Here is a 10596-nt window from a genome sequence, read left to right on the forward strand (position 1 = left end):
CAAAGGGCGGCCCGGAGCCCGGAGGCCCCCGAGCTCCTGCTATTGTTGCCGGGGCTGCCGAGGGCCCGATCCCACCCGCCGCCCGCCTCCTCCGGGCAGGACCCCGCGGGCACGCAACCCGCCTCCACCCGCGCCCCCCCGGCGGGTGGGCCCCGAGAGCCCGGACTCGCACAAGTTGCCGCCCGCCCGCCCCGCCGCGGTCATTGTTCGCCCCGCGCCTCCTACCTCCACGGCGCCGGCGGCTCCGGCTCCTACTCCGGGCCTCCGGGCTCAGCAGCTCCGAGCCCCTGGCTGCCGAGGGCGCGGCGGCTCCGGGCTGCGCGTGCAGCGGGGCGCTCGGCTATTAATACCCGCGGGCGGCGGCGGCGCGGGAGCGCGAGCGGGGCTGGCGGTGGCCGGCCGAGGTCCGAGCCATCAAAGGTGGCGCGGGGCGGAGGGGAGGGCGGAGCAGGCGGGGTGGGTGGGGAGCGGGCTCAGGGTCGCCATGGCCGCCTCGACGCCCGGCCGAGTGCCACTCGCGCGGGGAGGAGCGGCGCAAAGCGGGCGGCGGCCGCGTCTCCGCCCCGCGCCCCAGCCGAGCGCCCGCAGCCCTGCGCCCGCGCGGGACCCGCCGCCTCCGAGGCCGGCGAGCGGGAAGTGAAGGCGATCGCGCCCCTCCCCGGGCCTGGGCCGGCCCCTCGGCGGCGGGGGGGGAGCTTGGGCGCCGAGCCGCCGGAGCCGCGGGGACAGCGGGAGAGCCACAGCCCCCTCCAGCGTCCGGGCCGGCGACCTGCGCGCCAGCGTGCCCCGCCCCGCTCCGCCCTGGGGGGCAGGTGCGCCAGGGGGCGGCGGGAGCGGGGGGGGCGGGGGGGGGGGCACCAGTCTGGAGAGCCCCTCCCGGACCCCGAGAGCCCACCTCGGATCTGTGCCTTACTTGGTCCTACAGCCAGAACCCGAGTCTCTGCGCTGCGCCACCGAACCCAGCGCAGGAAGCGCTGAGGAGAGCGCTGCGCCACCAGGGACACGCCAATCCTGCTGCTGTGGTTGAAAGCGATCTAAGGAGAGCGGGAGACGAGCGCACCGGCTTAACCAGGAGCTGCTGCAGGGCGGTCGGCGGCGCGGACTCTGCAACTCACTGGCTGAGGTCATGCAAGGGGGTGCCTGTGTGCCCACCTAAGACTTTTCGTTGTCGGGCGGGAAGCGGCGATTTGCAGGGACCCACGAGCACCTTCCCCTCCCAAGCCACACGAGCAGGCTTCCGGCACCACCCTGGGCTGCGAGCGACTTAATCCCGAAGGGGCGGTTGCCACCTCCCCCCGCCACGGCCCAGTGTTTTCCACCCAGGCGATTCCCAGTACAGTCCCCACCTCCCCACCCCCACCCCCACCCCCCACTTGCCCCACCTCCAGGAACAGGAGCAACGCCCAGCGGGGGAGAGGAGTGAAATAGGTTGGGAACTGGTTTGCGGAATTTAATGGGGGAGGGAGTAAGATGGATTGAGGAGGCAGGGACTAGGGCGGGGGACACAGTTACTGTCCCCACCCTCCAGCAAGGAGCCCCCGCACCGTCTCCATCTCCCCCTTCCCGAGCCCCTCGTGCAGCCTTTATCTCGCTGTAGACTTTCTACTCGTGGAGGGGAAAGGGCGGGCAGCAGCAGCTCAGAGACCAAAGCAGCTCTCAGCTAGGTCCCGAGGCTACCCCGGTCGTTTTGTGCCTCTGAGGAGTTCACAGTCCTCAAACCAGATGGACAGGTTTCATGGGAGAAGCCACAAGGGAGCGGGCAGGAGCCCGCAGTGGGGGTTGGCACAAGAACAGGACGCATTAGAAGTACAGGGGGTACCTGTGGCAGCAGGTGTGAGTAATTCCTGGAGAGGAGCAAAGAGACGTATTTTGAGTATAAGGTGCTGACCTGTTTGGTTTTTTGTTTTTTGGGTTTTTTTTTTTTTTAGCCAAAGGCTTTATTTTTTTTTCCCCCAGAGAGAGCCCGAGAGCAGGGGAGAGGCAGAGAGAGAGAGAGAGAATTTTCAGCAGCCTCCACACTCAGTGCAAAGCCAGAGTCGGAGCTCCATCCCACGATCCTGGGATCAAAACCTGAGCTGAAATCAAGAGTCCGATGCCCAACTGCCTGAGCCACCCAAGTGCCCCCCTGTATTTTTTTTCTTTTTTTTTTAACCCTTGCGTATCTGGTGACAGTGGAAGTAAAGAGCAGGGGCGTGTTGTTGGGTCAGCCTGCTGAGCGTCCGACTCTTGATTTAGACGGTGAGATCCAGCCCCGCCTCTGGCTTTGTGCCCACATCCAGGAGCCTGCTTGGGATTCTCTTTCTCCCTCTCTCTTTCTGCCCCTCCTCTCTGCTCAGGCTGTCTCTCTCAAAATAAATATATAAACTTAAAAAAAAAAAAAAGAGTTCATTGTAGGCCTCTGACCAAAGAAGAAACAGCAGATGGGCTGAAAAGAAATAGTGGGTTCTGACCAGCTGTGTGGCCTTTGATAAACCATTGATCAGAGGGCTTAGGCCAATGCTTCTAAGTGTGGCTCTCACACACACCTGCAGCAGCAATGCCTGGAAACGTCCAGAAAGGTAAATTGGGGGGCCCGTACCCTAGACCTACCTTATCAGGTTCTCCAATCACCTGGAGGGCTGATTCAACTTAGATCCTCAGGCTGAGTCTGTAGATCTGGGGTGGGGCTGAGAATTTGCATTCCTTTAACCGGTATGCTGGGCCCACACTCCAGCCACTGTCTTAGCATGATGGTTTGGAGTCCTGGAATCACCTCGGATTTTAAAAAAACATCACCCAGTCTTTACTTCAGATAAGTACATCAGGATTTATGGGGTTGGGACCCAGGCCTCAGGCTTTTTAAAGTTCTGTGGGTGATTCCAATGTGAAGCCAGGTTTGAGAACAATTACTGTTTTCAAGTATACATGAATCACCTGAGGATCTTGTTAAAATGCAGATTCTGGGTTCAGGTGAGACACGATTTTTTTTTTAAGTTTATTTATTTATTTTGAGAGAGAGAGAGAGAGCACAAGCAGGGAAGGGGCAGAGAGAGAGTGAAGCAGGCTCCACTTTATCAGCACAGAGCCCAACATAGGGCTGGATCTCATGAACCTCGAGACCATGACCTGAGCCAAGATCAAGAGTCCGTCGCTTAACTGACTGTGCCCCACCCCACCCCCCACCGCCCCTGGTTTGGGACACTATTTCTACCAAGCTTTCTGTGTTTTCTGCTAGTCAAGGGGCTACTGCGGTGAGTGGCCAGCAAGGTGCTAAGCCATACCTCACAACTAAACCAAAAACCTATAGAAATCTGAAAATTAGAAAAGTGACATTTTCCCAGTCCTTCTCTTTGGAAGACACACATTTCTGCCTTGCCCTAGGTCTCTTTTTCTTCTTTCTAGGTCTGAAACAAGGTTTGTGTTGTTTTGCTCTTAGCACATGTACGATCACCCTACATCGAATGCTGTTTTATTACCTTAATATTACCAGCGTTTTTGAGGCAAGGTGACTTTTCACAGAGGCAATCTGAGAGTGTCTGCAGGCCTGCGGAGAGAGTTAATACAGGAGAAGAGAGAGGAGGGCAGGCTGAGGGCTCCAACTGAGAGAGGCTGGAGAACCACCCCCCCACCCCACCCCACCTCTAGCTTCCTAACAGCTCTTTAGAACATTCTGTGCTTTGTACTTCATCTCATTGAAAGCACTTTCTAAATTCCTCTACCTGAAAAGCCAGGGACATCTGTCCTGCAAAATCTGCCACCTGTACAGTCAACCTGTGAAAAAATTGACGCCCTCGCTTATTTTTTCATTTGTGCTTCCCTTGCAGGCTATACAAATTTGTAATTAACTAGGTCCCCTTTTTATCTCGTGACATGGGGTTATTTAGAAGTCTTTCCAGGGGCACCTGGGTGGCTCACTTAAGCATCTGACTCTTGATTTCGGCTCAGGCTATGATCTCATTCATGGTTCATGAGATCAAGCCCCTCGTAGGGCTCAGCACTGACAGTGAGGAGCCGGCTTGAGATTCTCTCTCTGCCCCTCCCCTGCTGGTGCACACGTGTGTGTGCACGCACACTCTCTCGTGCTCTCTCTCTTTCAAAATAAATAAATAAACTTTGAGAAATCTTTCTTTTTTTTTTTTAACTTTATTTATTTTGAGAGAGGAAGAGTGGGGGAAGGGCAGAGAGAGAGAGAGAGAGAGAGAGAGAGAGAGAGAGAGAGAGAGAGAGAATCCCAAGCAGGCTCTGCACAGAGCCCGATGCGGGGCTCGAACTCACAAACTGTGAGGTCATGACCTGAGCCAAAATCAAGAGTCCAACACTTAACTGACTGAGCCACCCAGGCGCCCCAAGAAATCTTTCTGAATTCAGTGGTTACCCCATTCTTAACTTTTCTCTTTGTTAATTTTAGCTGGCTTTTATTACAATAAATGTGTGTACGTGGTAAATTAAGAAATAATCAAGCAGGACAGAAAGGTATTAAGTAAAACATATGAGGGACCCTTCCCTGAATTCCCAGACCCACTTCTCAAGAGATCAGTTTCCCAAGGGTTCACAGTCCTCAGAAATGTTCTAAGCTTAGACAAAAGTGTGAGTAAATCTTTTATGCTAAAGCCATCATGTGTCACAGTGAAAAGAAACTTCTTATTCCATAGTTACCATCACTGAGAGACACAAAACACAGCACCATGGGGTGACCCCACCTTTCCGGATCAGGGCAGCCTCTGGGTTTAGGGCAATGCAAACCTCTGGATGTGAGAATATGCACTGTCAGTAACATGAGAATCCACATTAAAACCTGTCAGGGAACAGGGGATTTGCCCATAGCACTTGTGGGCAGCTCCAGCCGTGATTCCTAACGCTCCCATTCTGCGCATTCCCCTCACCCTGACCAAGGGTCGGTGAGTTCCTCACTGCTCATGTACAGAACATGGAACCGGGATGTGATGTCACTCCCATGATTAGCTTACAAAAGACACTCTCTCTGGCCTGCCTTTGATGAGGTCAGCGCCATATTGGGAGGTGTCCTATGAAGGACCCATATGGCAAGAAACAAAGGGATCTGGTGAAGAAATGAGGCTTTATTTAGGCCCCTGAGGCACTGAATCCTGTGATAATATCAGGAGGGAGCTAGGAAGGGGATCCTTCCCAGTCTAGCCTTGAAATGATCACAGCATTGTGAGAAATCCAGAGCCCAAGGACCCAGCTAAGCCATGCCTAGCTTCTTGGCCCACAGAAAGTATGAGATGATAAATGCAATTGTGTTAAGCCCTGAGTTGTGGAGTAATTTGTTATGCAGCAATGGATAACTAAAAGCACACAGCATCCTATAGTAAGAGTAGTAGAATTAGAAGAAGCACGTCCAAAGGTAAGTCAGTAAGGAGAATATGAATCTCCCTTATAGTAGAGAGGAAATAAAATCTTGGGATTTCGAGCAGAACAGAGCCCTACTCTTTCTGGAGCCCTACTACCCATGGGGGCAGAGTTACCACATACTCAGAGCTGCTCCCCTTTCATGGAACCAGCAGATACTGAATTGCAGAGAAGGAATGGAGATTGTAAAATTTATACAATCCAAGAAGGGTTCTAGAGATGAGGACTTAATTATGTTGCAGAGTAGGTTCTAGATCTAGGAAGGGAAGGGATCTTAATGGTGGCAGCAGAAACCAGGTAGAGAAAAGGTTAAGGGGAGACTGTGGAGGAAAGGTAGAGAAGATAGACCCAGCGACTATCCATATAGGACACTTTTGGCTCAAAAGGTAGTTGCATATTAAATCTTGGTAGAGATTGCAAATTTCCCCTCCAAAGATGGTGCCAGAATTTCTTCTTCCACCGTGGTGTTTCTTTCGTTTTTTTTTTTTTAATTTTATTATTTTTTAATATGAAATTTATTGTCAAATTGGTTTCCATACAACACCCAGTGCTCGTCCCAACAGGTGCTCTCCTCAATGCCCATCACCCACATTCCCCTCCCTCGCACCACCCAGCAACCCTATTTCTTCTCAATTTTTAACAGTCTCTTATGGTTTGCCTCCTTCCCTCTCTAACTTTTTTTTTCCCCTTCCCCTCCCCCATGGGCTTCTGTTAAGTTTCTCAGGATCCACCTAAGAGTGAAAACATATGGTATCTGTCTTTCTCTGCATGACTTATTTCACTTAGCATAACACTCTCCGGTTCCATCCATGTTGCTACAAAAGGCCAGATTTCATTCTTTCTCATTGCCACGTAGTATTCCATTGTGTATATAAACCACAATTTCTTTATCCATTCGTCAGTTGAGGGACATTTAGGCTCTTTCCATAATTTGGCTATTGTTGAAAGTACTGCTATAAACATTGGGGTACAAGTGCCCCTATGCATCAGCACTCCTGTATCCCTTGGGTGAATTCCTATCAGTGCTATTGCTGGGTCATAGGGTAAATCTATTTTCAATTTTTTGAGGAACCTCCACACTGTTTTCCAGAGAAGCTGCACCAGTTTGCATTCCCACCAACAGTGCAAGAGGGTTCCCATTTCTCCACATCCTCTCCAGCATCTATAGTGTCCTGATTTGTTCATTTTAGCCACTCTGGCTGGCATGAGGTGGTATCTCAGTGTGGTTTTGATTTGTATTTCCCAGATGAGGAGTGATGTTGAGCATCTTTTCATGTGCCTGTTGGCCATCTGTATGTCTTCTTTAGAGAAGTGTCTATTCATGTTTTCTGCCCATTTCTTCACTGGATTATTTGTTTTTCAGGTGTGGAGTTTGGTGAGCTCTTTATAGATTTTGATACTAGCCCTTTGTCTGATGTGTCATTTGCAAATATCTTTTCCCATTCCGTCGGTTGCCTTTTAGTTTTGTTGATTGTTTCCTTTGCAGGGCAGAAGCTTTTTATCTTCATGAGGTCCCAATAGTTCATTTTTGCTTTTAATTCCCTTGCCTTTGGGGATGTGTCAAGTAAGAAATTGCTGCGGCTGAAGTCAAAGAGGTTTTCCCTTGCTTTCTTCTCTAGGGTTTTGTGGTTTCCTGTCTCACATTCAGGTCCTTTATCCATTTTGAGTTTATTTTTGTGAATGGTGTAAGAAAGTGGTCTGGTTTCATCCTTCTGCATGTTGCTGTCCAGTTCTCCCAGCACCATTTGTTAAAGAGACTGTCTTTTTTCCATCGGATATTCTTTCCTGCTTTGCCAAAGATTAGTTGGCCATACTTTTGTGGGTCCAATAAAAACAATCCTAAAATTTATATGGAACCACTGTGGTGTTTTCAAAACATGGCCACAGATTCTTTGACACGCCTCTCATGAAGAAGTGGTATCTATGTCTGCTCCCTCTGAGTCTGGACAAGCTTGTGACTCAGTCGGTAGAGTGGAGGTGATGCTATGTGACTTGGTCATAAAAAGCCATGCAGCTTCTAGCTTCTTCTCTGTATATACTTGCTCTTGGAGCCCTGACCTGCCATGTAAGAAGTCCCAACTATACCAGGTTGCCTAGGTGGCTCAGTCGGTTGGGCATCCAACTTTGGTTCAGGTCACGATCTCACCATTCAATGAGTTCGAGCCCCGCATCGGGCTCTGTGCTGACAGCTCAGAGCCTGGAGCCTGCTTCAGATTCTGAGTCTCCCTCTCTCTGCCCCTCCCCTGCTCATGCTCTCTCTCTGTCTCTCAAAAACAAATAAAGGTAAAAAAAAAAAAAAAAAAAAAGCATTAAACAAAAAAAGAAGAAGTCCCAACTATCCTAAGACCACGTAATCAAGAGGCCACACAGTGGTATTCCAACTGAAAGTCCCAGATGAGCCCATCTTTCACCATCTCAGCCCAGGTACGGGGAAGTGAGTAAGAAGGGGTTCTCCAGCCCCACTGTGCCTATCCCAACTATCTCAAGCCTTTCCGGCCACCCCAGCTTTTGGGTCATACCAGCTAAGGATGCTGTGAAGCAGAGACGATCCATCGCCATTGTGCCCTTTCCAAATTCCCGATCCACAAAATCTATGGTAAAATGGTTATTTTATGCCATGAAACTTTGCAGGGCTGGCTATGAAGCAGTGGATAACCAGAACACCCACTAAGGGTGCTTGAGAATGCTTACTGCTTACACTTTGACCCACTCTAGGTATTGGCAGACTTTTAATATTTGTCAATCTTGTACGTACAGCGGAATCCTATTCTTTATCATCCCTGGACGTTTCTTCATCCATGAATTGACTTTATATCCTTTGCTCATGTAGCCATTGGGTTGTCTGTCTTTTTCTTGTTGATTCATAATATCTTCATAGGTTAAGGAAATTAGTCCTTTGCTCCCATATAGAGGGTATTTTTTTTCTGTTTTTATATTTGTTTATGATACCTGTTTTTGCGACAAGAAATTCTTAATTTTTATATTGTCAGATTTATCACTGTTGGCTTTTTTTTAAAGTAAACTCCATGCCCAACGTGGGTTTCCAGCTCATGACCCCGAGATAAGAAATCATATGTCCCACCAACTGAGCCAGCCAGGTGCCCTGACCATTGTTTGCTGTTACAATTTCACATGTTTGCATCATACTTGAAAAGGTTTTTCCCAGCTTTAAAAAAAAAAATCACTATATTTTCACACTTTAACAGTTTATTTTCATAAAATTGATCTATATAGTATTTATTTTGGCATAAGAAATAGGACATAGAACCAACTTTACCTTTTTCTAAACTATAAACACCATTTGAATAATAATAAAAATAATCATATGCAGAGTAATAACCCAGATAATAATAATCATCTCTCTACACTTGTTCAAAATGCCAATTCTGGCTGCCTATTCCTGTCCCAGTAACAAAATGTTTGTGTTCATAGCTTTGTAGTATATTTTACTATGTGATAGAACTTATACCCCATAATTTCAAAGGTTTCCTGGCTAGGTTTACATAATTATTTTCCAGATGAATTTTGTCTGGTTCTAAAAACTAATCATATTATACCTTGGTAAGAGTCACTGGGGAAGTTTTACCTTTAACTACAGGGTTTTTTCTATTTATAAAGATAGTAATGGCCAAAACATATGGCTGTTAGTGAATATTAGCTCATTTAACTGACACATCAACCTTAGAAAGTAGGAGCTGTGTTATCCCCATTTTACAAATGAGGAAACAGAAGCGCAGAGTGGCTAAGTAACTTACTCAAGCTCACACAGCTAGTAAATGGCAGAGAAGGGAATTCAAAGTCAGTCAGGCTTCAGAGACTATGCTGTACTTCCCCATTATGCTGCCTTGTGCCTCTATATCCATATGTCTGGGAAAGCTGGAGAAAAATATTAAAAACATACTTCTTTTAGGATAGAAAATGGAAGAGGATAGAAAGTAAGTGCCCTTTGTGACGTATTTTTTCCAGTTCACTTTCGAAAGGAGAAGTTTAGGAGGAAACCAGAGGAAGGTCACAGAGCGCAATGATTTTGAATCTGGCCTGTGATCTTGCCTTTTGATTCTCAGAGAATGAAATGAGGTATAAGGGGATAGTGTATCACTGTTGATGGTTACTTGAAGCATTTTCACTGTTCAAGATGCACCGAGAATTGAAGTAGGAATGGGGTTGGGGAGGGTATCTCTATCTGTATGTCTCTGTCCCCATGTACCTATGTGCACATACACATGTGTATGCCCACAGTCAAGATAGCAAATCTCTGTCTCATTTATCTCATGTACGACGGCCTATGCAAAATAACTCTGATGTTTAGTAACCTGTGGTTGGAGGTCCATATGTATTGCATAATTATCCCCTTAAATTGGATCTTCACACACTTTAAGGCAAAAGTAAAGAAAAATGTTCATTTCCCCCTCAACAATTGCTGCTGAAGATCCATAAGGATCATAAGAAGAATGGGGCACCTGGGTGCCTCAGTCGGTTAAGTGTCCGACTCTTGATTTTGGCTCGGGTCACGATCTCATGGTTCATGAGTTCAAGCCCCATGTTGGGCTCAGAGCCGACAGTGTGAAACCTGCTTCGGAATCTCTCTCCCTCTCTGTGCCTCTCTCTCTCTCTCTTTTTCTCTCTCAAAATAAATAAACTTTAAATATAAAATAAAATTGAAAAGAAATCACCTGGATAAGATGAGGGACAGTTGGCCCACACGGACGCATCCTCAAGCCGTACCCTCCCAGCAGCACAGCTGAGAACATTGGGTCCTCTTAACCCTCAAATTACCACCAACTCTGTCGGGGGAGGGGGGAGTTTTTTCACAAATTGGGCTTTAGCAGCTTCTTTATCCTCCTGCATTGGATCAAGACCACTTAAATACAGTTTTTAATCCTTGAAAAGAAAGCAAATCCTAAATACAACCACACCTTTGTCCTAAGCAGTGGCATGTGGCTGTTCCCAGCAAGAGCCTGTTCCGCGGATCCTCAGGAACGAAGTCCAAGGAGGACACACAGAGCAGTAAGCAAGTACTTAGTTGAATGATTCCTCTAAGCTTTCATACAGATTAAGAATACTGGGGGAAAGGAGCAATAAGGAGGAATTATTCATGAAGTAATTTTCATTCTTTAACAAATTAAAATCCCCATTACACATCCAGGCATAGCCTACCTAAGTATGCAATGCCTGACCACAAATTATCTCTAAATATCACTGTTTTCACTCTGAATGAGTTAAACCGAGAGAACTGGACTTAAATGA

The 10596-nt window shown here is 48.1% G+C and overlaps 1 protein-coding gene across 4 annotated transcripts in view; it reads right to left on the bottom strand.

Annotated features, from left to right (window-relative positions):
• FARP1 (FERM, ARH/RhoGEF and pleckstrin domain protein 1) overlaps window positions 1–1176 on the bottom strand; it is a 294494-nt gene extending 293318 nt beyond the window's left edge. Inside the window, exon 1 of one of the 4 annotated variants that reach the window (XM_019444039.2) lies at window positions 1153–1176. The gene's annotated coding sequence lies outside the window, so the exon portion shown is untranslated. Of the gene's footprint in view, window positions 1–225; window positions 646–913; window positions 1069–1152 lie in introns of those variants that run through there. The other 3 variants (XM_019444038.2, XM_053893079.1, XM_053892978.1) reach the window with 3 other exon arrangements.
• Between the last annotated feature and the right edge of the window lie 9420 nt (window positions 1177–10596).

Source organism: Panthera pardus, unplaced genomic scaffold, assembly GCF_024362965.1.
Source record: "Panthera pardus isolate Hobbes unplaced genomic scaffold, ASM2436296v1 HiC_scaffold_1, whole genome shotgun sequence".
NCBI lineage: Eukaryota > Metazoa > Chordata > Mammalia > Carnivora > Felidae > Panthera > Panthera pardus.